General features: G+C 37.1%; 1 protein-coding gene across 2 annotated transcripts in view; it reads right to left on the bottom strand.

Annotated features, from left to right (window-relative positions):
- The window catches only part of CNTN5 (contactin 5), a 1,376,886-nt gene that overhangs the window by 809,255 nt on the left and 540,755 nt on the right, over window positions 1-26,876 (bottom strand). The gene's annotated exons all lie outside the window — the stretch shown is intronic.

Raw genomic sequence — 26,876 nt, 5'->3', positions numbered from 1 at the left:
TAGGAAAACTCATCAAGACATTGCCATAGATAAAAACCTCTTGGAAAAGACCCCATAAGCACAAAATAGACAAATGGGCTTACATAAACCTAAGAAGTGCCTGCATAGCAAAGGAAGCACTCAAAAAAGTAAACAAGCAAATAACAGAATGGGAGAAAATATTTGCAAACTATGCAAAAAAACTGATAAAGGGTTAATATCCAGGATGTATATGAGGAACACAAAACCAACAACAAAATATACAATTCCGTTAAGAAATGGGTCAAGGGTATGAACAGCTATTTTTCAAAGCATGAAATATAAATGGAAAACACACGTGAAAAAGTGTTCAAGATCACTAGCCATCAGGGAAATGCAAATCAAAAACTCAACCCTGTTAGAATGTGTGTCATCCAAAATATAAATGCTGGTGACACTGTTGAGAAAAATGTACCCTAATATACTACCAGGGGGAATGTAGACAAGTACAGCCATTATGTAAAACAGCATGGAGATTCCTCAGAAATCTGAAAATAGATCTACCATATGACCCAGCCATCCCACTACTGGAGATTTACCCCAACAGTATGAGACAAACATCTGAAAAAGTTATCTATACTCCCCATGTTTATAGCAGGTCAATTTTATAATACTCAGACATGGAATCAAGCAGATGTCTATCAACTGATAACTGGATAAAGAACATGTGTTATATATACACAATCGAATACTGCTCAGTCATAAAAAAGAATGAAATCCTGCTTATGGAACAATGGATGACTGATTATAATGTAAATGCAAAGTGTATTATTGCAAAAAGTAAAGGAAAAAGGAACAGAAGGAGGGAGGAAGGGAAGCATGGTTGTCTTCTTGGAATTTTCTCTATGAAATATGAGATCTTACCTCTTTATAATTATGGAAATTAAAGAGATCGCTCAGTGAATGAAGAAGACCACAGGGATGTGCAGTGGATGGTTTTATACCTCAAAATTTAATTCATATGATTACTATTTTTAAAGATTCATTTATTAATTTGAGAGGCAGAGTTACAAACAGAGGGAGACAGTGAGAGAGACCTTTCATCCACTGGCTCAGTCCTCGAATGGCAGCAATGGCAGGAGCTGGGCCAATCTGAAGCCAGGAGCCAGGAATTTTTTCTGCGTCTCCCACACTAGGCACAGGGGCCCAAGGACTTGGGCCATCCTCCACTGCCTTCCCAGGCCATTGTAGAGAGCTGGGTTGGAAGTGGAGCAGCCAGGACATGAACCGGTGTCTACGTATGATGCCTGCACCACAGGAGGAGGCTTAGCCTACTATGCCACAATGCTGGTGCCTAATTTTTTTTTGACACAGTAATTATGGAGAAGCATTTTGATACAGTACACAGGCACTGTTAAGATATCTGAATTCTGGACAAAGCTAATTTTCTAATAAAGTGCCACTCTCTGCCTTAGCGTCTTTATTTTCCTGACAATAAAGCCTGTTCTGAATCTTAGCAGCAGCTTACCTGATTATATTAAGTCCTTTGAAACCTCACAAAGTCTAAAAACAGTCATTGTAGCTTCTCCACGCTGCTTCTCTTTAGGCCTGTAAATTCATTAAAATTCCTAATGTTGTTTCTAATTTCAGAATAAAATATTCCAAATGTCTACTCAAAAAGTAAACTACTGTTTTTTCATCATCCTACCCAAGTTTATAAGTTGATCACAATGTCATTATGTTCTCTGTGCATTATGTAACCTGAAACAATAATTGTACACTTTAGTCATTTAATTGATGTGCACACATATGTCTTAATAGTTGCTGATGTCAGAATATTCCCCTATGTTTTGGAAAATTAAACTTAGGTCTATTTCATTGTATCCAATAAGCAACATTAAATTTATATATATATAATATACTCAAATATTTATATGTATACATAAATATATATACATATATATGTGCATATATATTTGTCCAGGTTGATTGAGATTTTAATTCATTGTGATGGTCTCCCCGAAATTTGAAATGCTCCCAGTCTCAGAGAAGTATTACACCACATTAAGAAAATAAGTCTGGTAAAGGTAAAGCCTAGCTGAATTTGATACTAGAAGTGCAAACAGATGTGATAGCATAGCTATCCATCAGGAAGACCCACTTGACACATACCTTGCATGTTCTCCAGAAGCATATCATAAAAGTAGGAAGTGTAGTAGGTGACCATGGTAAATTAGACAGTGACACAAATATAAGATATAGTATATAAAACTAATGGAGACTATGCTTTGCTGTTCTTTTACTATTATTCAGTTGCAGGATTTACTTTCTTTCCAGAGTCTAAGAATGATGTATTTCAACTTTTGAATGCTGGAAATATACGACTCTACACAATCAAGCTGAGGCTGTAATCACCTAGGAAAGAAAACCAGCTGGCTTCAGGAGAGATTCCAGACAGAGAGAATTATATTTCTGGAATACCTAATAGAGCACAGATCACAAGTTCTGGAAAAGTTTAATACTGTTGGCCAAATAAGGCATACGAGACATGTCACAAAGTGAGACCATAGATTACAAAGGAAAATCTATGACTGTTATGTGACAGTCTAAAAGATAGGTGCTTGGTCCCTTTCAAGGAAGACTTTTTTTTAACAGCAAGGACAGCAGCTAGCCAACAGCTTGGAATGTTAGGACCCTCAGTATCTGTTTTGGTGTTTTAGCTGGGCCTGCTAGGGCAAGGACTGAGCATTGTCATGGTTCAAGGGCCAGGTCATTGCTGACTAATGAAAACTCCCCAATCAACAATCTTTGCTCTGCCTGTACATATTTGCTGGCCCAGAGCACCGTTTCTACCTAAGGCAATTTTGGCCCCAGCATGATATTTGATAGTAGTTTGGGATTTTTGTTATTACAACTGACAGCATGCAACTGGCAACTAGTAGCAGAGGCCAAGGATGCTGGTATACTTCAAAGGACTCATAGGATGGTCATCCCCAGTAATCACTGCTCAAAAAGTCTACAGTTTTATCTGAAAGGCAGAGTGACAGAGAAACAAAAAGACAGAGATCTTTCAGGCGCTCATTCACTACCCAAAGGGTCACAACAGCCGTGGCTGGGCCAGGCAGAAGCCAGGAGCCAAGATCTCCCATGAGAGTGTGAGCGGCCCAAGTACTTGGACTGTGATCCTCTACTTTCCCAGCCACATTTGCAGGAAGCTGAATTGAAAATGAAATAGCCAAGGCTCAAACTGAATTCTGCCAAAACATGCTGGTATCACACATGATGGCTTAAAACCCACTGTACCACAATGTTGGGTCCCCAGGAGTTTTAAGTACTGAGGTTAAGATTCTTCTCATAGAATTATCATTAAGGGATCATCATCTGAGCTTCTTCCCCACAGTCCTCCTCCTTCTTACCTTGCTTTCCCCAACAGTCAGAGGCTCATGCTGGTCCCAGAGTTTTTCTAAACAATTGTGTTCCCTTTCACTTGCTTCTACAACTGTTAACTTCCCACTTTTATTCTGGAATGTCCATCTGATGTGCTTTAATAAGCCTTTACTGATCAAAAATACAATACTAGTCACCACACAATTTGGCAATATAAAAATGAATTGTACCCCAAAGAAATAAAACTTCAGCACATGGAAAATTTTTTAACCTGAAATCAAATGAATATTATCACATAAATTGCAGCAGAAGCATTACTTTAGCAGAAAATATAGACATGAACGGAATCCATCTAAGGCAAGCCAACAGGAAGTATTTCATTGTTAACGTGAGATCCTTAAATTTTTCAGCTAAGAGACATAGTTACTCCTGCTGTGTGGAGTTAGCATGATTATTCAGATAAATCTATAAGCACCTATGAGAAGATGAAGGCTATAAAGACGTAAGAAGGCAGTGAGATCCTGATACATTACATGTAAGTAAGTACTGTCTCTGCTTAATAGTCAAAACAGTCCATTCCACCTTTCTGTCTCAAGTTTAGTGGTTTTCAAATTGTTTTCATTGATCTCCACATTAATCTAACACTGACTTGATAGCACTTTGTTTATGTTCCATTTCTCATTTATGTTATAATGCTCTAGAAACTATGGATTTGTCTTCTGATCCAAACTCAGAAACATAAAGGTAGATGCCATATCATGTCCATTTGCTTGCTAGGCAATGCAGAAAGTGCCTTGCATAGTATAGGTGCTCAACAATAAGGTCTCTATCTACACATTTTCAAAAAATCAAGTAACAAAACTCAAAATTCAAACCCATTTGTGTAGAGTAATATCTTTCTCTTTGTTTTGGTCTTGAACATTTAGCACATGTTTAATCATCATCAGTTCAGGACATTCTTGGTGCTGTAGTTAGTCCTTTAGATTTCCCTAACACAGAGCTTCTTATTCTGTAGACTTTATGTAATTTATTTCTTATAACATCCCTCAAATTATAACTGGGGCAAAGTAGGCTGAGGAGGGTGTTCCCATTTTCCTCAGATGAGTTTGGGAGAAAAAAAAATTTAACTTAGGCAAGTGTACCTTCTTTGAACATGGTATGTCATTAAACTCACAAAACAAAATGAAATAAAACCAAGGGGCAGGGCTTGTGGCACACCAGGTTAAGCAACCACTCGCTGTGCAGGCATCTCATATCTGGTTGCAGTTCCAGTCCTGGCTGCTCTCTTCCCATCCAGGTCCCTGCTCATGTGCCTGGGATATCAGCAGAGGATGATGTAAGTACTTGGGCCCCTGTGACTCATGAGAAGGACCCAGATGGTGCTCTGTGCTTCTGGCTGGGGATGAGCCAGGCCATTGAGACCATTTAGGACACAAACTAGTGAGTGGAGATCTTTCTGTCTTTCCCTCTCTCTGTTGCTCTGCTTTTCAAATAAATGAGTAAGTAAATGCTCTGAGATTTAAATGAAAATATGGGATCAAGTTACTAAGTTAACAAGCTTAATGACTAGAATTATGGTGCTATAGATGAACAAAATGATATAAACATATGGTATACATTTATTTATGTAGGACTCATTTTCTTCAAGATGTGATAAACACTTTTAAGATCTGGATAAAGAAACTAACATCTTAGTCATTTATAATATCAGATGCTTGATACAACACAACACACAGGGAAACAATTAGACATAGTCTCTTATAATCCAGTGTTTCAGTCTAATAGACGTCTGAAGACTTAGAAGATTGTCTTTTCAATATTACCAGATTATATTTAGCAGTTATATTTTGTGATAATCTTATAGTATTTATATCTTAACTGGAAACAAAATCATATTTCATTTTGTAATAAACAGCAACATTGTGGTAAAACTTAATGCCAAACTTACCAATTTGGAATGTATTTTCCTTTAGACTAGTCCTCACATGACGTCCAAGTTATCTGAGTAAAGCCAGTGTATCTCATCACGCTTTTATAGGTACAATGGTGCTGTCAAAGTCATGGACTGTTTTTCACTCAAAGTGGCATGATGGCCCTCTACTCATAAGGTTATTGGTACAATTAAATTATGTGAGGATGCTTTAGAGTAAAGCATGAGAGTCTGTCTGTATTATACTCAGAAAGACAGAGATGAAAGGGAAAGCAGACAGTGGATCTGGCCGTATCCTTCAACCTGACGTCCTATCAGTTAGTGCACTGCCTAGCACTGTGTCCTAGGCCTTCTCCACGCCTCACAAAACACGCGAAATGGAGTCTGTCCATTTAACTTAGGTCAACACACTTCAAAGGAAGGAATACTTCCAGAGAGTATTTTTAAAAGTATAGATTTATTAAAGTAAAATGAATCACTCCCTTTAAACATTTTAATATTTCTCTTTAAAAATTCAAAGGTAATTTTCAGAGATTAAATTATTGTATCCTACAGCTCTGTTTTAGAAAAAGATTAATGAGTCTAAAAAGGGTATACAAAATAAACAGTTAACTTTAAAATGTGGTTGCAAAGCAAAGATACTTGGAGTAGCATTCACTTTTCTCAAGCAGCTATGGTAGTTTAAAAGCCAGTAATTTTGTTCTTAGCCATTTTCTACTTGAATTACTCCAAAACATTTTTACAACTGCCACACTGAATGATATTAATGGTGCAACAAATTGACTAGGATTATAGGAACGTATCTATTATTTTTATGGGCATATTTAATTGCACATGTTTCTTTAGGTTTCTAATTAAAACTGGCAGTAAAAAGGATGTTGTCGTGTTTAAGCTTGAATTTTTAGACTTAAACATACCTCATAATTAGCACTAATATACAGATATCTCAGAAAGATATAATGCTAACACATTAAAGTGGATTGGAAATCCTATTATTAGTCCTATTATTAAAACAGACCTCTGAAGGGGGGGCAGCAACAAATAAACCACTATAATTGAATGTGTGCTGCTTCAGTTTCTTTCACAAATTTCCCCTTATTACAGGTTAAGTATCAGAGAAATTATGGCATGGAAGCCAGCATGATCCCAAAGGAAGAGTTTTCAGTTCCCCTGTATTTAAAATTACGTTGGACACTGCACATTTTAAATACCATCTTCAGATTTTACAACAGGCCCAGAGCCCAAGAAGTGAAAAGCAATACATTCCTGCAGATTGGTGTGGTGATTCACCAAATAAGGATCTTTAACTATTTTTACTCAGTATTAGGCAGCTACCAATTAGAGGACTAAGTTCCCAGAGTCTCGAGAGGCAGCCCTACACTTCACATTTCCAAAGGCAAATTGTATTTGACATTTAATTCGAAACCCAAGACACCATAACATGAAATCTTCCAGGCCGATAATGAGAAAGCATTAGGGTAGCCTCCCAGCCCCTGGTGCCTGCAGCCTCTGCTATTTCCCAAGAGGCTCTGTCACTGCAGCACCGGGTCCACGGGTAGCATATTCCTAGTGCAGAGCACAGTCTAACCAACAAGGGTCCTTCAGCGCTTGTAACATCCCTCTTATGTCTGGTTGCCAATACAAAATATATGACAACACGAGCATTGGAAGTTATTAGCCATTCATTGAATTTTTGGTTATGCTGTTGGTGATAGAGATTGTGGTTTTGCTTACAAGAATGAAAAGGCATAGAGGATTTAAAAAACAGGTATAGAGTATGATTACTTCTAAGAATCCCCTGCTTTGTTAATTATCTGTTCTTTCCATTGGACTAACATTCCTTTGAATCTCTTTTTCAGTGAATCCGGTAGTTTATTTGTAATGTGGTTGAAATAGGGTCTGTGAAACTACACAGATTTGAGTTCAGTACCTCATGGTATTATCTATTAATTGTGAATCCCTCAGGATTTTACTTAAACTCCATGAGAAAATTTCTTTGCTCATGAATTATTTGAAAACTTGCTTTTTGAAATTCTTGATGAGACCATTTTAAGTTACTCTGTTGAATCCAGAGTTACAGCTTTCTAAGAAGCTCAGCACAGTTCTTAAGAACTCACCCTCTGGAATTGGCCCATCCAGCTTTGAATTTCAGCCCTGCCCTTCTTTTGTAGCCAGCCTCAGACAACTTACTGAAAACTTCTAAGCCTTGTTTGTGTTCGGCACTACAATACTGGTAGCTATGGAGTATTTGTAACTGGTTTGTCCTATTTCTAAATAGTCTACAAGTAAAAAACACATGGAAACTTATAAAGTTCATGAAAAAAATGAAATTGAAATTATGAATTATTTGGGGTAAAAAAAATTGAAGCCCATAGACTTTTCATAATACATATTTCTATGTACTATGAAAAAATTATACTCCAATTTTTTCACCAAAGTAAGCTCTTTTAATTCCATTTTTCTGCCATCTAGTATCCTCATAGATATGAAGATACTATTAAAAAAGACTAAAATTTACAGTTATTTGCTTTTATTTATTATTCTTTTTTAAGGATTTACTTATTTATTTTGCAAGCTAGAACAATAGAGGGAAAGAGACAGATCTTCTATCCACTAATCTATTTCTCAGGAACTTCATTCTGGCTTCCCATGTGAGTAGCAGGGACCCAAATAGTTCAGGCATTTTCTATTGTTTTCTCAGGTGTATTATCAACAAGCTGGATCTGAATTAGAGCAGCCTGCAACTCAAACCAGCACTCAGATACAGGCATCACAAGTCATGGCTTCAAACTCTGGACTGTAATGCCAACACATAGTAATTTGTTTTCATACTTAAAATGTAACAAAGTGATTTTATTTTGGACTACATAGTGTTAGAGTTTATAAAGTAATTATTGTAATTTTACTTATTTCTGTTTATTTTTTAAAATGACAATTTGAATATTTGAAATTACATATGTAGATTGCTTTTATGGTTCATTGTTTTATATATTTTTTAAAAAAGTATTTGAGATGAACCAAGAGAAAGAAGACAGATAATATGCAAATGATCCAGGAACTCAATTCAGGTTTCCCATGTGGGTACCAGGGACTATGGGATCCATCACCTGCTGCCTCCCCGGGTGTGCATTAGCAGGAAGCTGGGACTTAAATCCAGGCACAATGATATGGGATATGGGTATGCCAACTGCATCTTAATTGTCTGACCAATGACCCACTCCTAAATTGAAGATTTTAAGCTTTATTTTCCTCACCTGTTAAACAGTTTATCTTATCCAAAGGCATCTTACGGTTATTAATATCATATGGAGGGGCCGGTGCTGTGACATAGCAACTAAAGACGCTGCATACAGTGCCAGCATCCCATATGGGTGCTGGTTTGAATCCTGACTGCCCCATTTCTGATCCAGCTCTCTGCTGTGGCCTGGGAGAGCAGTAGACAATGGCCCAAGACCTTGGGTCCTTGCACTCACGTGGGAGTCCCGGAGGACTCTCCTGGCTTCAGATAGGTACAGCTCCAGCCATTGTGGCCATCTGAGGAGAGAACCAGTGGATGGAATATATTCTCTCCTTATCTCTCTGCCTCTCTGTAATTCTGCCTTTAAAATAAAGCAAGTCTTTAATAAAAATATCATATGAAAAAAAGATCTTTCTCCAATGCTTAGAACATAGTAGCTTTGAATGTTATCATCATATAATTGCTCTCTTGCTTCCTCATGCAGGAAGAAAGCAAATTTTCCAAATAGTGCAGTCCTTCTTGCTAAATTTATTCAGGTTCATATTCTTAGAAAGCACCCAGTTGCACTGGTTATCTTCAAGTTTTTCATATCACCTGCCACTATCTAAGTTTAATATTTTAGTTTGTTTATTTACTTTTCTACTTTTCATTAAGATTTTCAGAGCTGAAAAATTGGCTTGTGCATTTTAACATTTTTAGGATGGGGCCCGATATTTTTGTCTGTTATGGTATAACTTGCATTTTTTAAATTATTGATGCAGACTTTTTAACTACTAAATATTTTCTGAGGAAAACATTGATATGTAAACAAACCCACCGGTGGTTAGTAACTCTAGTAGGAAAAAATTCTTACGATTTGAAGTCTAATAGTCTATTTATATAGCCAAATACTATCCTAAAAGAGTGAGAATTGATAGAACAAGTATTTCTTGAAATTTATATACTTAGCATCTCAAGCTGAAAGACTTGAAAATTACGTTAGACTACTACTAATTAAATGATGCATTTAGATACTCACTGACTCTCATGCACACATATACATACTGTTTCCCCTTTCCCCACATATTATCTGATATGTAACTTAGTTTAGAATATGGTTAATATTGTTTTTAAAAGGTTAGCCATGAACAAACTGCCAATATTAACAATAGGACTAATTAGAAAGCATTTAATTCTTTAATGTCAAAAAATTAAAAAAAAATTTTACCGAATTAAAAATGATTCTAAAATGAAAGCTACTTCCTAATACTCATTTAAGTCACATGGATTTGTAAGATGTTTTGCCAGCCAAAACCTCAATAATTAAAAGACAGAATACCATTTTTACAAATATTTTACAGCCTTTCTAATCACATGTAAAATCTCTCTACTTTAGTCCTAATTGTCTGTCTATTACAACCTTCTGGTTCAGCCCAACCCCATGCCTCACTGCATCAGCAGTTCTCAACCTAGTTGTGTATTAGAATTGCTTGGGGACATTTAAAAAAATATGCACAATCCCCGGTACTACCATAGGCTATCTGAATTTGAGTCTCTGAGGAGAACTCCTTGGATGACTGTAATATCATGTAAATAGATTTCATAGCAATATTTTGAGACTCCCATCTTTTCTTTCTCCCCTATAGTACTGAAGGAGGAATGTAATTCAGTATTATCTCAAGCTCAACAAGACTGAAATTCATTTTTATCCTCTTCAATGTTCATCCTTTTCTCAGATATTCCACATGTAACACATCCACAAACCCTACTAGATTTTCCTTATGCTACGCCGTCACTGCAGTAATAGCCTTATCCTACCTACCACTGTCTTTTGTGTGAACCACTGAGAAGTTGTAATCTCTGGTCTTCCAATATTGCCACTTGTCTCCTTGCAGTTTTGTGTCCACAGAGGTGATATAAAATTATACAGCAAGTTATATAGTCACATAAAATAATAAAACATGTAAATTAAAACTTCAAACATATTCCTATTCTTTACCTACATTAATATACATGTAAGTGACCATAACCTTCTCATTAAATCTAACCATGCTTAAATTATCTGATTCTGAAAAAGCATTTTTTCTAATTTTTATTTAGACCAGCTGTCAGGAGTGAGTTCTCTGTCTAAGCTTTGGGTTAACATTAGGGATGAGATGCAATTCTTGGAATGACAGTACAGCTAAGATAATGGTTGTTAAGTGGCAGTCCATCAACAGGCAATTTCTTTTTACATTAGCAAAAAGTAGTATGCTGATACTAAATATTCTCAGCAGAGGATTAGCCTGTTGAGCCGTGGCACCGGCGAGTCAAATAATTTAGACACAAAGACAAATAACATATCCCTCCCTTGCATGTGAGAGCTAAAATTAAAAATAAAAAAAAGTCTTAGTATTGCAGCAAATAGTTTTGCAAAAAACTTTTATACTTTTCTCAAACTAATGGTTAACATTTATATCTGGTTACTTTAAAATTTACTGTGTATGGGTGAAATGGTCATTTTTCTATTCAATTATTGTTTGCAGCTGTTGTCTATATTCCCACTAGACTAGGCTGTTTTTACTTTTTAGTTATTAAACTTATTTGGTGTTTTACTGTAATGTAAATTTAAAATTTCTCAAAAAAATTAAAGAAAGGTATAAGGAGGGAGAAGGGGTGGGATAAAGGCTGAGGAAGAAATAGAGGAAGGGAAAAATGTATCGTTGAAATTGAATCTAAGAACTTCATTGAATTTGTTAAATATTGATTAAAATTAGAAAACAATTTAATTTTTTAAAAAAAGGATTTGTTTTTAAAGTTTCCACTCAAAGCTCTGTTTCTTTCTGCAGCTCATTACTTTTGCACCCGTATATTGGAGCAAGCAGTTGTGTAGCTGGACTAATTGAAATGTCTATGGTGTTGGCTACTGTCACTGCTGTCAGTTATCAGTCATTTCTAGGTAGGGCACCAACAAGATTAAATTTTTCTGTGCAAGATAATATGTATGGTCTGCCTCTGTGGTCTTTTTCAATGTTATCTAATTCCTTTTTAAGAATAATTAACCATGGGCAGCGTCATGGCTCACTTGGCTAATCCTCCGCCTGCAGCGCCGGCACCCCAGGTTCTAGTCCCAGTTGGGGTGCCGGATATTGTCCCGGTTGCTCCTCTTTCAGGCCAGCTCTCCGCTGTGGCCAGGGAGTTCAGTGGAGGATGGCCCAAGTGCTTGGGCCCTGCACCCCATGGGAGACCAGGAGGAAGCACCTGGCTCCTGGCTTTGGATCAGCACAGTGCACTGGCTGTAGCAGCCTTTTGGGGAGTGAACCAATGGAAAAAGCTTTCTCTGTCTCTCTCACTGTCTAACTCTGCCTGTCAAAAAAAAAAAAAAAAAAAAAAAAAAAAAGAATAATTATCCATTTGAAATTTCTCATTTCTTTGGGGGGTACTTTGATTTCTCGTAGAATCTCCAGTTTTAATTTACTCTAAATCAGAATTCCATCCTGTAAAACATTTTGGAATGGTTTGACAAGTATTGAGGTTTCTTCCTCTTTGAATGTTTTGTAAAATTCAGTAGTAAAGCTGTCAGGTTCCAGACTTTTCCTTGATGAAAGACTTTTGGGTACTGCTTAAATTTAAACCTCATTGCTTGTTAATAATCCATTTACGTTGTCTATGTCTTCTTGATTTAATCTTGGGAGGTTATATGAATCCAGAAATTTATCCATTTCTTTGAAATTTTTCAGTTTATTAGGATAGTGGTTTCTTATGGTCTTCCGAATTTCAGTGGTATCAGTTGCAATGTCTCCTTTTTCATCTCTAATTTAAGTTTTTTTAAAAAAAGATTTTATTTATTTGAAGACAGTTATGGAGATAGGTAGATCCAGAGAAAGAGATCTTCCATCCACTGGTTCACTCCCTAGATGGCCACAACAGTTAGAGCTGTGCCCATCTGAAGCCATGAGCTTCTTCCGGGTCTCCCATGTAAATGCAGGGGCCCAAGGACTTGGGCCATCTTCTACTGCTTTCCCAGGCCATAGCAGAGAGCTGGATTGGAAGAGGAGCAGCCAAGACTAGAACTGGCGCCCATAAGGGATCCTGGCGCTTCAGGCTAGGGTGTTAACCCACTGCACCACACTGCCGGCCCCTTAAGTTTCATTTTTCTCAGTTATTCTGGCTAGAGGATCATATATTTTATTTAAACACCAACTTTTTGGTGCCATGGCTGTGGTGTAGCAGGTAAGGCCACTGCCACAGCCAGCATCCCATATGGGTATACCAGTTCAAGACCTAGCATCCCATATGGGTACCAGTTCAAGAACTAGCTCTGTCACTTCCAGTCCAGCTCTCTGCTATGGCGTGGGAAAGCAGTAAAAGCAGGCCCAAGTGCTTGGGCTTCTGCACCCACATGGGAGACCTGGAAGAAACTCCTGGCATCTAGCTTTAGAACTGGCCCAGTTCCAGCTGCTTCAGCCATTTCGGAAAGAACCAGCAGATGGAAGACCTGTCTGCCTCTGCCTCTCTGTAGCTCAATAAATCTTTAAAAAAAACCACTTTTGGTATTTATCATTTGTATTACATTTTTGGTTTCAATTTTATTTATTTCTTAAGAGGCCACCATTACTTTAATATCAAAACCAAAGACAAGACATGAAAAGAAAACTACAGACCTATATACTTACTGAACATAGATGCCAAGATTCTCACAAAAATACTAGCAAATCGAATCCAAAACCACATTAAAAATATCCATCAGAATCAAGCAGGATTCATTCCAGTAATGCAAGGATGGTTCAACCTTTGCAAGTCAATGAACATCACCAATCACATCAGCAGAATGAAGAGCAAAAATCAAATGATTATTTCAATAGATGTAGAGAAACCATTTTATAAGATTCCAAACCACTTCATAATAAAATGCTTGCATAGGTTAGATGTAGAAGTAACATTTCTCAAAATAGAAAGACTAGGTATCACAAAACAACAGCTAATATCAAACAGAATGAAGAAAAACTGAAAGCAACTCTCCTCGGATCTGGAACAAGACAAGGATGTCCACTTTCACAACTCTTATTCAATATAGTACTCAAAGATTTATCCATATTGACTAGGAGGAAAAAGAAATTAAGGGTATCAAAATTAGAAAAGGGGAAGTCAAATTATCCATATTTGCGGATGAAATGATGTCGCACACAGAAAACTAAACACTCCACCAAATAAGCTGCTAGAATTGATAAACCATTCAGTAAAGTTGTAAGTTACAAAGTACACATAAAAAACATTAACTTTTTTACATGCTAAAGATGAACTCACAGAAATCAGGAAAGAAATTCCATTTACAATAGACACACAGACACAAATAGGAATAAATTTAGTCAAGAAGTGAAAGGTCTCTACAATGAAAGTTACCAAGTATTGATGAAAGAAATCATCAAGAATATAAAAAGTGGAAACATATTCCTTGCTCATGGAGTGGAAGAGTCAACATTAAAATACCTATACTACCTAAAGCAACGGACAGGTTCAAGGCAAACCCTATCAAAATCCAATGACATTCTTTGCAGAACTGGAAAATAAATCCTGGGGCCTGTACTGTGCACAGTGGGTAAAGCTGCCTCCGGGGGTGCCAGTACCAGATGTGGCTACTTCACTTCCTATCCAGCTCCTCACTGGTGCAGAGGATGGCCAAGGTACTTGGCACCCTGTACCCACATGGGAGACCTTAAGAACCTCCTGGCTCCTGCTCCCTGGCTTCAGCTTGGCCTAGCCTGGGCCATTGCAGCCATTTGGGGAGTGAACCAGCGGACGGAAGATCTCTATCTCTGCCTCTCTAACACTAAGTTTCAAGTAAAATAAGTCTTTAAAAAGAAAAATCAATTCTAAAATTCATATGGAACACAAAAGACTGACAATAGACAAAGTGATCCTGAACTAGAAAAATCAGACTGGAGGCATCACAATACCTGACTTTAAAGCATACTACAAAGCTATAGAAATTCAAACAGCATGGTCCTGGCATAAAAACAGACACATAGATCAATGGAACAGAATAGAGCCCCTAGAAATTAACCTACATACACAACCAACTGATATTTGACAAAAGTACTCAACCATATAGTGGAATAAGGATAGGCTCTTCAAAAAGATGGTGCTGTGGTGGGGGAGGAGAACTATTATATTCCTAAAAGCTATACATATGAAATTTGTATTCACTAAATAAAAGACTTCTAAAAAATAGGTGCTGGCCACGCTGGACGCATATGTGTAGAAAAATGAAATTATACCCATACTTCTCACCATTTAGAAAAATCAACTCAAGATGGATCCAAGACCTAAATTTCAACTATAAAGTTGCTGGAAGAAAACCTAGGGGAAACACAACAAGACACTGGCATAGGGGAGCACTGCTTGGATAAGACCCTCAAAGCACAGGCAACAAAATCAAAACTAAATAAATTGGACTACATTAAACTCTGAAGCTTTTGCACAGTAAAGCAAATGATTAATAGAGTAAAGAAACATCCACTAGAATGAGAAAAATATTTGCAAACTACCTGTCCAACAGATTAATATCCTGAATATATAAGCAATTCACAAATAACAATCCAGTTGAGAAACAGGCAAAGGACTTCAATAGACAGTTCTCAAAAGAAGCAATACAAATGGCTACCAAGTGTTTGAAAAAAAAATTCAGTATCACTAGCCATGAGGGACATGCAAATGAAAACCTCACCCCTGCTGGAATGGCTAAACTCCAAAACAGCCACAAATGCTAGTGAGGATGAGGACAAAGGGCATCACTTAGACCCTGTTAATGGGAATGTAAATTAGTGTAGTCACTGTGGTAAACAGTTTGGAAATTTCCTCAAAAACTGGAAGTAGATCTGCCATGTGACCCAGCAATCCCACTAGGAAATTTATACCCAAGAGAGCTGAACAGACTGTATCAAAGTAATACCTGCACCACCATGTGTATAGCAGCACTATTTAGAATAGCCAAAATTTGGAATCAACCAATGTGTCTATTATCAGATTAAAGTATAAAAAAGTGGTATTTATACACAATGTAATATTATTCAGCTATAAAAAAAGGAAAATCTCTAACTTGCAACAAAGCAGATACATCTGGAGGACATAATGTTGAGTGAAATAAGCTAGACTCAGAAAAAATACTGCATGTTCTCCCTTACATGTGGGATACAGAATTTATAAAAAGAAAAATTGTATCAGCCAGAAATACAGTTTTGTAAAACTTTATACCTTTGTCAAACCAGTGGTAATGAATGTTATACTATATAATGATCTGATTACGTTAAAATTTAATGTATACTCATGAAAGGGTCATTTGTCCTTTCGATTTTTCACTATTTTCTATATTCCCATTAATCCAGGGTCTTTTTGTTTACTTGTTAAACTTAACTTGGTATAGCATTAAGCCTTGTTACTGTAAATTTAAAACATGTTATCTCAAAAACTTAAAAAAAAAATAAGGGGAAAGGGAAGAAGGTGGGAGGCAACATCATTATGTTCTTAGAATTTTATCTACAAGAACCATTGAATGTTACATAGTTAAACAATTTTTAGGAAAAAATTATCCTAAAGGAAACCCCAGGGAATTTTTTCTACGTTCACCGAGTTTGAAGTGCTCCTTATGAAGTAGGCAGGCATACAGGCTAAAATTGATTAGATTTGTGAAACTGGAAGACCACAGCTTCGCCACGCACCTGTGTGACTTCACGCCCTACCTGGCCATACCTGGGTGCCCACCAGCCAACCAGGTTAATTAACCACTCCCCTTTCGAAGTGGGTTAAAAGCTGGGACATGGTGTGGCCCAGGGCTTCTCTTCTTCCCTGGCCTCTTGCTGGAAGGGAGCTTGCTGTAGCCTTGTGCCTCCAGGGTGCATGGCCTTTGGGCCATGTGCTCTAGGCTTCCTGGCCTAGACGCTCATCCATGTGGCTAGTTCCTGGTGCTTGGTATGAACCCAGATTTACCTCTTAATAAAGCTCTCACTCTCTTATGCATCTTTCTCACTAAATAAAAGCTTAAAACGTACCATGCTGCCTCATTTATCTGTGCCAGTATTTAGAATTCTTCTCTAAATATTTGCCAAGAACCCTCTTGGGATTACTAATATTGGGGATTTATTAGTAAGCATATTGTGAAATCGTATGGCACCCCAAATTCTGGTAGCATATGTGGCACCCCAGATAACACTTCTGGGGAACTATAAAGGTCCAATTTGTGTGTAAAATTTAGGGGGTCATGTCCGATTTCACTTAGAACCCCAGCTTCCTGCATTAACACATGATCCTTGTTCTCTTGGTCTCTCCCAGGTTCTTTCAGACAACCACAGAGGTCACTGTTCCCCTGAAAGAAAGGAAATCCAAGTGCTCACTGGCAGTGGCTACCCAAACACGTATAGGGTCAGGAAGCTCCAGAATTTGTGGTCACTGGGCTCCTCTGCTCAACAGACCAACGACATCTGGCTAAGTTCCCACTATTCTGGCTCCCATGTAAATGTATTATCTCTTGTGATTTTTTCCCCTCCAGTTTTTAACTTTTTATTCTTATATTGTGTTATTTAAGTATATTTTAATAAAGTACCACTACTTCATCTTTTCCCCAAGTTCTTGTATTCAATTATGCTTTGGTATTCTTTGACACAGTTGTCATGACACTGGATTTAATATGTGGTAAAGTGTTTGACCTGAATTTTCTGTTTTTTGGCACAATTTTAGTTTTCTTTTAGAGAAATATTAGATAATACACACACGTATATCCTTATATATATTTGGAATGTCTATAGTGTTCAACAAAGGATGAGTTGGATATACTGGCCCAGTTATTTGGAGGTATTTCCTTCCAGGGTTGCCTTTTTTGAAATCTTGCTATAGTCTGTTAGCTGTCAGAGTTTTTGTTGCAATTCTTCCCTAGGCAGCTTCTGCTTGATCTCTGCCTACTCCCTCTGGGTTCTACATCTCTTTTGATGCAAATGATGAAGTTTTCACTCCTGTGTTTGCATTATGCCTTCATAAAGTATATTTGAATGGCAATTCTTGGCAGTTGTACTGTCAAGCTTTTCATTTTCCCTTGCTAGCCTTCTATTGCACATGGCTTCTATCAGAGTCAGTCTGTGAAAAATATTCAAGTTTCAGTGACAAGACAGTTTTTTCTGTTTACCATATTGTTTTTTATAACATGCAAAAACAAAAAAGGGCAGTTTTTGTGATTATCTTCCCTGTTAGTATTAGAACTCCTGGGACTTAGACTAACTTTGTATTCTATGTAAAAATTATAGCAGCTGATCAAGAATTATTTTTATAATTTAAGAAACTCCTTAGAAGTTTAGTGGGCTGATTTTAAGAGAGCAGTTGAGTAAAGAGTTTTAACAGTATTTACCTTAGCAATAGTATTTATATCCCTGCTATAATACTCTGCTACTTTCTTAAATGGAACATGAGGTCAATCTGTTGGGGGTTATTTGGAAAACCCTAAGGATTATAGGTATCAGTCTTGCTGAATAAATGTTAGATTTTAATCCTTTGAAGAAGTGTCAGGAAAAAGCAGTCATAAGCTAAAGCAAAATCAATAGGTAAACCAGAGAGCAGGAGAGGCATTAGCCTGAAAGCAAACATTCAGCTCTTGCAGGCGTAACAGTCTTCCCAGGGGAGACAGGTGGCTTTACTCTTAGTTAAAAGGGCAATGGATCTCTTGAGACATTTGAGATGTTAACAGGCTTACAATGAACACATAGGTAATTGGGTACTTTGTGATTTTCGTGCACATGCTTAATGACAAATGCACAGCCTGTTTAATCAGATCCAATTGTGGAAATGCTGTACAGTTTCTCTGTACAAAAATATCAGAGCAGTGTCATGAACACAGCAAGAGAAATTGTAGCGAAAGTATGTTTCTCTATATGCTCAATGAATTCTATAGGCTGTGGACCCAGAATCAAGTTGACTTTGGAGAACAGATACATACATGCCAAATACGTGGGTCTCTGTTGTGAAGACACAGTATATACAGACATACATATGCTTACATGAAGTCATGCCTTGAATATAATACAATATATAACAGTTGCTTTGCCTTAGTAAAATAATATTCTCTGGGAATCAATGAGGACAAGTTCAGGTAATGTGCTGAAGCTTCTTACTTGTTGTCAGCTCCAACCTAGTAAGATACAACCTCAAACTATGCAGACGTCATTAATGCTAAAGCCACAAGATTTAAACACCCCTTTCTAGACCCCACCCCAATACTGTGTAAGCTATTTTTGACATAAACCATTTCATTTCTTTGTAAAGCCAGTTCCGGACTTCCGTGCTTTCAAATTTCAGTAAAAAGCATGATTTCTGATATGAAGTCATCTAATGAACTGAATGAGGTGTTTGGGGCAGATCTAAGTATCAAAGGAGACCACACAGTGGTTGGTAGGTCTTGTTCCCCAACCCGTTAATGTTTAAGTCAGTGGAAAGGGTTCTAAATGAAGCACTGGCAGGAAAACTATGCTTTTTCTTTTCTTCTTTAACCAAATTTCCTCTTTTCTGTATATCTTTTCTTATGATCAAAGAAAGTTTCTGCAACACAGAACTAAAGTTTCTGCAAACTATTAAGAAGTTCTAAATATGTCCTTACAGTCAGTTGCTAAAATAGAGTTGCAAATACCTATTTTACATGCAAATCCAATGAGTTGAACTCTGTCTTCCATCCAAAGGAAAATGTTTTCAATGCAGGTTTGTGTGTATGTGAAGACAGTTATTGTCAAGCACTTAAAAATTAAAGTATCAGAGGGCCAGGTGCTGTTGCGTCGTGGGCTAAGGTTATGCCTGCAGTGCCAGCATTCCCATGGGTGCTGGTTTGTGCCCCAGCTGTTCCTCTTCCAAACCAGCTTTCTGCTTATGACCTTGGAAAGCAGAAGATGGCCCAAATGCTTGGGCCCATGAACTCATTAAAGAGACCCAGAAGAAGCTCCTGGCTCCTGGCTTCAAGTCGTCCCAGCTCTGGCCATTTGGGGAGTAAACCAGTGGATGGAAGAACTTATCTCCATCTCTAACCCTACCTCTCAAATAAATAAAATCATTAAAAAAGTTAAAGTATCATGGGTTTTTTAAATAAGGATTACATTAGAAGGAGTTCCTTCTTTCTAAAACCATTGTTGTCTGTACCTTTCATAGCAATCAGATTAGTAAACAACCTTTCTATTCTAGGTAGAGGACATCTCTAAAAAAAAATAAAGAAAAACCACAGGTTAGTCATTGCGTTTCTGATTAGAAATTCATGTTCAAGTTTCTGTTGACTTCATGTGTTGTTTGCCTAGCTAGAAAAATCACAATCTTCTATTTGTTCTCTTAAATGGGACCCACTATAGCACCGTAACAGGTATAGCCATGCCCTCAAATGTTTGCAACTTGTAGCTTTACCTTAGTTCTCCTTATGCCAATTCAGGAAGACTCATCTCATTTGCCAAACAACAAATCTATACATCCCTTAACTGGTCCCAGATCTTCATAAATCTAAATGAATGCTTCATCCTCAGATCTCTGATACTAGATCCTGCTTTAACTTTCCTAACGTTTTTTAAAGGACTTATTTTATTGGAAATACAGAGTTACAGAGATAGAGATAGAGGTCTTCCATCTGCTGGTTCATGCCCCAAATGGCCAAAACGGCTGGAGTTGCACCGATTTGAAACCAGGAGCTTCTTCCCAGTCTCCCAGTGGGTGCAGGGGTCCAAGGATTTCGGCCATCCTTCATTGCTTTTCCAGGTGCATTAGCAGGGAGCAAGACTGGAAATGGAGCAGCTGGCACTTGAACTGGTGCCCACATGGAATGCCAGCACTGCAGGCCAGGGCTTTAACCCACTGTCTTTCAGGGGCAGCACCACATAACAATTTTGTGAGAGAAACAGAATCTTCCTGATGAAAAAGGCATAAAGTCTCATCTTTTAAACAGACTTTTAAAATAACAGAAAATATGATACTGCAAATCATCTAGTATGTACAATTTCTAAAAGGGTGGGGGTATAATAACGCATACTCCTTTCATATTAGTAATGAAATCTAAGTAATTCAATCAGGATCATTTTAGAAATTTTCACTTGTATCTAAGAAGGCCTGTTCAGTTTATTCCAAAAACAATTTGATCATGAGGATTTAATAACTTAGTTATCTTAGTTAGGCTAAGATTGAGCATTGTGGCCGGCGCCGCAGCTCAATAGGCTAATCCTCCGCCTTGCGGCACCGGCACACCGGTTCTAGTCCTGGTCGGGGCGCTGGATTCTGTCCCTATTGCCCCTCTTCCAGGCCAGCTCTCTGTTGTGGCCAGGGAGTGCAGTGGAGGATGGCCCAAGTGCCTGGGCCCTGCATCCCATGGGAGACCAGGAGAAGCACCTGGCTACTGCCATCGGATCAGCGCGGTGTGCTGGCCACAGCACGCTGGCCGCGGCAGCCATTGGAGGGTGAACCAATGGCAAAAGGAAGACCTTTCTCTCTGTCTCTCTCTCTCACTGTCCACTCTGCCTGTCAAAAAAAAAAAAAAAAAAAAAAAAAGATTGAGCATTGTAGTAATTATGTATCTTACCCCAGTTTTGTTGGAAGCTCTCTATAGCTATAAATGTACTTACTTGATATGAACACACTCTAATGATATTTTGTGCACAATAGCTTTCAGGGTCCCTCACTGAACAGCAGTTTTTGAGATTCACTTGTATTTTTACAACTAGATGAATACAAATATACCTACACAAAACTATGAAATCAAATCCTGAATGAGAAATAAGGATAGCATTTTTAACATTAACTTAAAATGATTGATCATTTTGTGAAATCATACAGTGTGCACATACAATCAGAAACATTAATAGCTTAGGCAGAGAACCTTCCCCAAGGAATTTCCTGGCAATGCCATGTCAAAGCACAAAGAGGAGTGCAGCAGACCACTTCCTACTTGTTGCCAGGACATGCTGGGGCATTCGCCATTAATGAAGGAGATCCAAGAATTACTTTATTTTTGAATATTGAAATTTAGAATAGACACTCAGTGCCTTCATCTCTCAGTTACAGTAAACAAAAACAACAACAGATCCTTTATCTTTTTCTCAGCAGGACTCTGGAGCAAAGGAATTACTACAGAGGAATTCTGGGTTATTGAAAGAATGTGATGATTATCTGGACTGATGATTGCATTTCTCTATCTTCTAAACTCAATTCTGAAAACTTCAGAATGAAGTCAGAAAAAGATACAATTAGCATGTCTTTGAATCTATCTTACACCAAATCGATTTTTGTTAAACTGTTTTGTATTTGCTTCCTAGATATATGCTAGAGAGCAATGTAAAAGATTACACAGAAATAAACAAGCATGTAAAGATTACACAGAAATATACAAACATTCTGTTTTCAAAAGCCCATCATCCAGACAGTCCTTTATTGATGCACTCAGAATTTGGAAGAAGCCGTAATACGAATAAGCCCAATGTGTCCAAGTGGTGATGCTTCAAAGAAGTGAGTCACAAATTAAAGAGCTTGTCTTAAAAGATGAAAAAGATTTTATAGAGTAAAGGAGGAAGAAAATCATTTCAGGTACTATAAAGAGAAAAATATGAAGTTTTAAAAATGTAGATAATTGCTAAAACAGAATATGAAAGAAAAATGGAGGTAAGTTTTGAGTAGTGATATATCATGAAGAAGCACCTTAGATTTCTCTGGAATTTGTCATGTAGGCAGGGAGAGGTGATGACAGGTCATACGTGGGAGTATGACGTACTCCGACTTGTGTAGAAGCATCAACTTTGTAGCATATAAAAGATGGAGCAGAAGTGGCATTGTTAGCAACAGTAACAAGGAGCCAAGTTGAGACTTCAATTACCCCAGTATTTTTAAGGAACGTCACTGTAGATAGATGTTTACTGGTCTTTAAATATAAATATCCCTGGGCAGGCATTTGGTGCAGCTATTAACATGCCACTTGGAAAGCTAGCATCTCATATTGCAGTACCTGGTTTGAGTCCTGGCTCTGATTCCAATTCAGCTTGCTGCTAATGTGCACCCTGGGAGGCATCAGGTGATGTCTCCAGTAATTCCACTGATGGGACAGACCCAGCCAGAGTTCCAGGCTCCTGACTTCTGGGCCCAGCTCTGGGTGCTTGTGGTCATTTAGGGATTCAAACAGCCAAAAAAGATCTGTCTGCCTCTGTGTCTCTCTACCTTCCAAATGAAATAACAATTTAAAAAAATGAACAGCCTTAGAAACAGAAAGCAGCTGAAAAGTACAGCTTATTTTTTCATTATTAATACATTAATTATTAATTATCTGATCTGTTGACTACAGCAAAAGGAGAAAATCCAAAACCTTGAGAAGAGTGATCTGATGGCATTGGAAACTACTAAATCATGTTTATATTCTTCAAGTGATAGCTCTTTAAGTTAATTTCACTGGAGAATTAAAAGTAGTATCTTTCCCTCTTTAAACTGCCTTCATATAAATGGGAATAAAATTTCCTGAAACATCATTTTTGTTTATCCCAGAAGTATCCCACGGCATATTTTACAAGACAAGTTTAACATTGTTACTCTCCAGTACTGTCATTAACATCATCATGTAGTTCCTGACATTTCTAATCAGATGGGTTTTGTCAATAAAGATAGTGATACCATCACTTAGTAATCCTTAAAAATATGCTAACTCCATGCTAATAGGCTAGATTTAGCAGGAGATGGTGTTTTGAGTAGCAGCCTTGCTCTACTCAAAAATCTGCCTGAACAGTTTTCTCTATGCAGTGTTCATTTTCCATCTTTCAGTTACCTCCAAATCTTATGAAAAGATCAAACAAGAAAGCAACAACTCCATTTTGTGTTTGTTTCCCCACTTGTGATTTCTTATGATGGAACCTGGCTTCTGTGGCCTCCTAGTAGACAATCTCAACAACTATGTGCTCTTGTTTTCATTACCAGGCGTTAAATCCTAACTGCTCACAGGACTCCTGGCAGACAGCTTTGTACAAATGTTCGTACACTGGGGGCATGTTGCTCATTCCTCATATGAATAGAAATTCATTCTCAGCTGATTCACAGAAATATTTTCATGATTTTTTTCTAAAACAACAACATTCCAAGAAACAAAAGCAAGAAGCAGAGAGACAAACTGATTACTGGCATCTTAAGTTTTGTCAAAGTTAAAAAGTTATAGCCACTCATCGCCAACTGTGTCAAAAGATCAGCAGATACACTCTGAACTCACTGCTTAATGAACAAGCAGGAGGACTGAGTGATGATGTGAAATAGCAAAAGGTTAAAGACAGCGTACATCAAATATGCTTTCTTCTTAGCTCAAATATCTCCTCTCTAAATCAAAGAATGACTAATATTTTCTCTAATTTAAAATATTTAAGCATTAAATATTACTATGTTTCTCCTTGAAAATTATGAATAAAATTAAAGTCTAAAATTTACCTGCATTTTTCTTTTCTAATTACCAAATGTCTTCCCATAAGTTATTTTATATCATTTTTTTTAAAATGAGACTTAGGCATGAGAGGTAATAACCAGATTTTACAAGTGGAAATAATCTCAAAAAAATATAGACTCATATGTATAATTAAAGCAGCAAGGCCAATGTCTGGGAGGCTCAGGAAGTGGGCCTGGAAGAAATAATATTATCAACCCTTACCCACATTTTCTCCCCAGCTCCAAGCATGGAATCAAACAAATTTAAAGAAAATATAATTGTCATGAAAAGGAATAAGGGAAAAGGAAGGATTTCAGCATCCCATATTAGAAAGATCCCTGGACTTAAATTAGCTGACTTCTGTTTAGTTCTGGCTTTTTCAAATTTTAGCCCCATAACCTTGGATTGTGATGAGATTTAAAGTTCATGATGAATTTAAGTGAACTATAAAAATGGCATACTACTATGCAACTGAAAGCTATTTTTTTGATATGATACATCACCTACCACAATTCACCCTGACTCAATATTTGAAGACTGAAAGCATACAACCAAAGCCATTTTTGACCATTTTTGACTCAAGTCACCTCCACATCTCCATGATGTTGTGCATAAATTTTTTATCTTGCTCTTGGATTTCAAAATATATACTGAGAAAAAGGGGAAAGGCATGAGGATATGCATTCCATACCTCAGCCTTTCATCATGTCCCTTTCCCACGACATTTCTGCATCAGTGAAGTATCTCAATCTTTTATTCCTCTAGAAGCAATGCAAGTTGTTCCTGCAGATACTGCTTCTTCAGCATCAGACGCCTAGAATGGCCTGGGAAGAACTGAGGGCCTTCAAAGCCTCCTCCACTATTTCCTCAATGGCTAAAGTAAAACAAGAGCTAAGTACACAGAATCAAGTCTGCTTTAATAAAGTTTATACAACTTCTTCCCATGATGCTTTCTTCATTGATTCTAGTAAGGAGTTCCCTTATATATGAGCATTTTGATTGTGCTTACAGCACTTATGTTTGCCTTAGCATCATGGATGTTGGCTGAGAATTACCAAGGAAACAAAAATGAGAGCACTAGTTTATTAAAAGCATTTATCTAGGAGAGACTAAACACATTTATCATAATGAATTTTTCTAGCCTATGTATATGAGGAATCTTCAAAATATTTGTTGAAAATGCACATTATCTTTAATTCATTTTTACATGCAGGTTTAAGTATTCCTGTATTTTCTACGTTATCTGAAACTTTAAAGAACTCTCACCTTATACTTATGATATTTTAATATCTGTGTATAAACCAGACTGTAAACATTCTACAAAACAATCTAACATAAATGCTTTAATTTTCAATTTACCAAACACTTTTCTGGCTGTATTGGGTTTTTATATGCTATAAAAGCCAGAGGAAGCATAAAATAAATGCTAGATGGAAACATTTAAATATTGTGGTTCAGTGAACTGGCACAAAAGGTTGCTGCAGAAATGGTAGATAAGTAGTCTAAAGCAGCTAAGGGAGCATGAATGCGGGAAGGAAAATAGAGTAAATTATTTATTGACTACCTACTTAGAGTCTGGAATTCTCCTGGTTCTTTGGGGGGTAAAAACATTAAATGCATGGTTGCCAACAGAGAAACTCAGTCTAGTTAGGGTGTGAATTAGGGCATATCAACTCTGTTGACAGTACAAATGACTCTTTTCTCTCCATGAAAACTATAGGATTGTGTTTGCAGGACAGTTTGAATAATCAATGAATGGAAATGTGTATTTTTGTACAATTAAGCTAGCAAATCTACTCTAAAATGAATTTCAGACTAAATTTAGCATCAATAACTTTTGAATACATGTTAAAATGGTACTATGAATATGTATTCAACAATAACATTAGCAAGAAAGATATATATTTAAATTAAATTAAAACCTAAAATAACCTTTATGTTTTGGTTTGTTTTTTTTTTAATTAAGGTAAAGAGATTATATGAAACACACACAGAACTGTAAAAACTAAGGTAAAATCCTTCTGCACAGGATGGATGGATCTCTAACATTTTAGTGAATTATGACTCAGATGAGTTCAACAAAAATTCATTTATCACCGAATTCCTCTGCATGTGCTTGACACTGTAGGAATACAGACACACATACCTGTTCTTCACACATCTTAAGGTACTGTCTAACAGAGACCTTAATCAAAAAATCACATTTACAAGAAAACTGGTTCAGTTACACTTTCTTGGGAAAGTAGCCTGATTCCACATATATGAATAGTGACTATGAAATACGATAGGGAGATTTGACCTACCAGAAATATCAAGGAGATTCTCTAAGGAAGGAAGCTTGAGCTGAGAATACATATTGAGTATAAATTAAGTAAATGTGCAGTGAAAATTAATTCCAGCTGGGGAGAACAATGTTAGCAATAACTGGACAAGTCCAAGTAAAAAAGGACAAAAAAAAAGACCAGGTTGATTAAGCAGGGCAAGTTGTTAGATGAAGTTGGAGGTAAGGTACTTGTGCACCAAGTTAGAGTCCATCTTTTTCCCAGGAGCTTAGAACCCCACTGGAAAGTTTCACACAGGATAGATACATGCTTAATTTCAGTTTGCAAAAATTCACTCCAGATGAAGTATGAAGATCAAGGTATAAGGGTAGAGTTTGGCAGAGTACATGCTTTAAACCAGTAGTGATAAGTTAGGAAGTTAGTTCTTAGTTGAGCTGGAAGATTATGGTAATTTCAAATAGAATCTTGTACTTAGAGGAATGCAAAGCAGAAATTTTAAGAGATATTATACAGGCCTAATTATTAGAATTGCATGAGAAATTAAATATGATACAGAAAAGATAAGAAGAATAAGACTTGAAATTTTCTTGCTTAGAAAAGCATTACCTTGCCATTCATGTTAATGAAGAAACAACAGAAGGCAAAAAGCCTACGTAGTATGTTTGACTATATTCTCAA

This window comes from Oryctolagus cuniculus, chromosome 1 (genome assembly GCF_051225735.1).
Source record: "Oryctolagus cuniculus isolate XC-2025 breed Fujian yellow rabbit chromosome 1, ASM5122573v1, whole genome shotgun sequence".
Classification (NCBI taxonomy): Eukaryota; Metazoa; Chordata; class Mammalia; order Lagomorpha; family Leporidae; genus Oryctolagus; species Oryctolagus cuniculus.
This window is presented reverse-complemented; position numbering and strand designations above follow the sequence as displayed.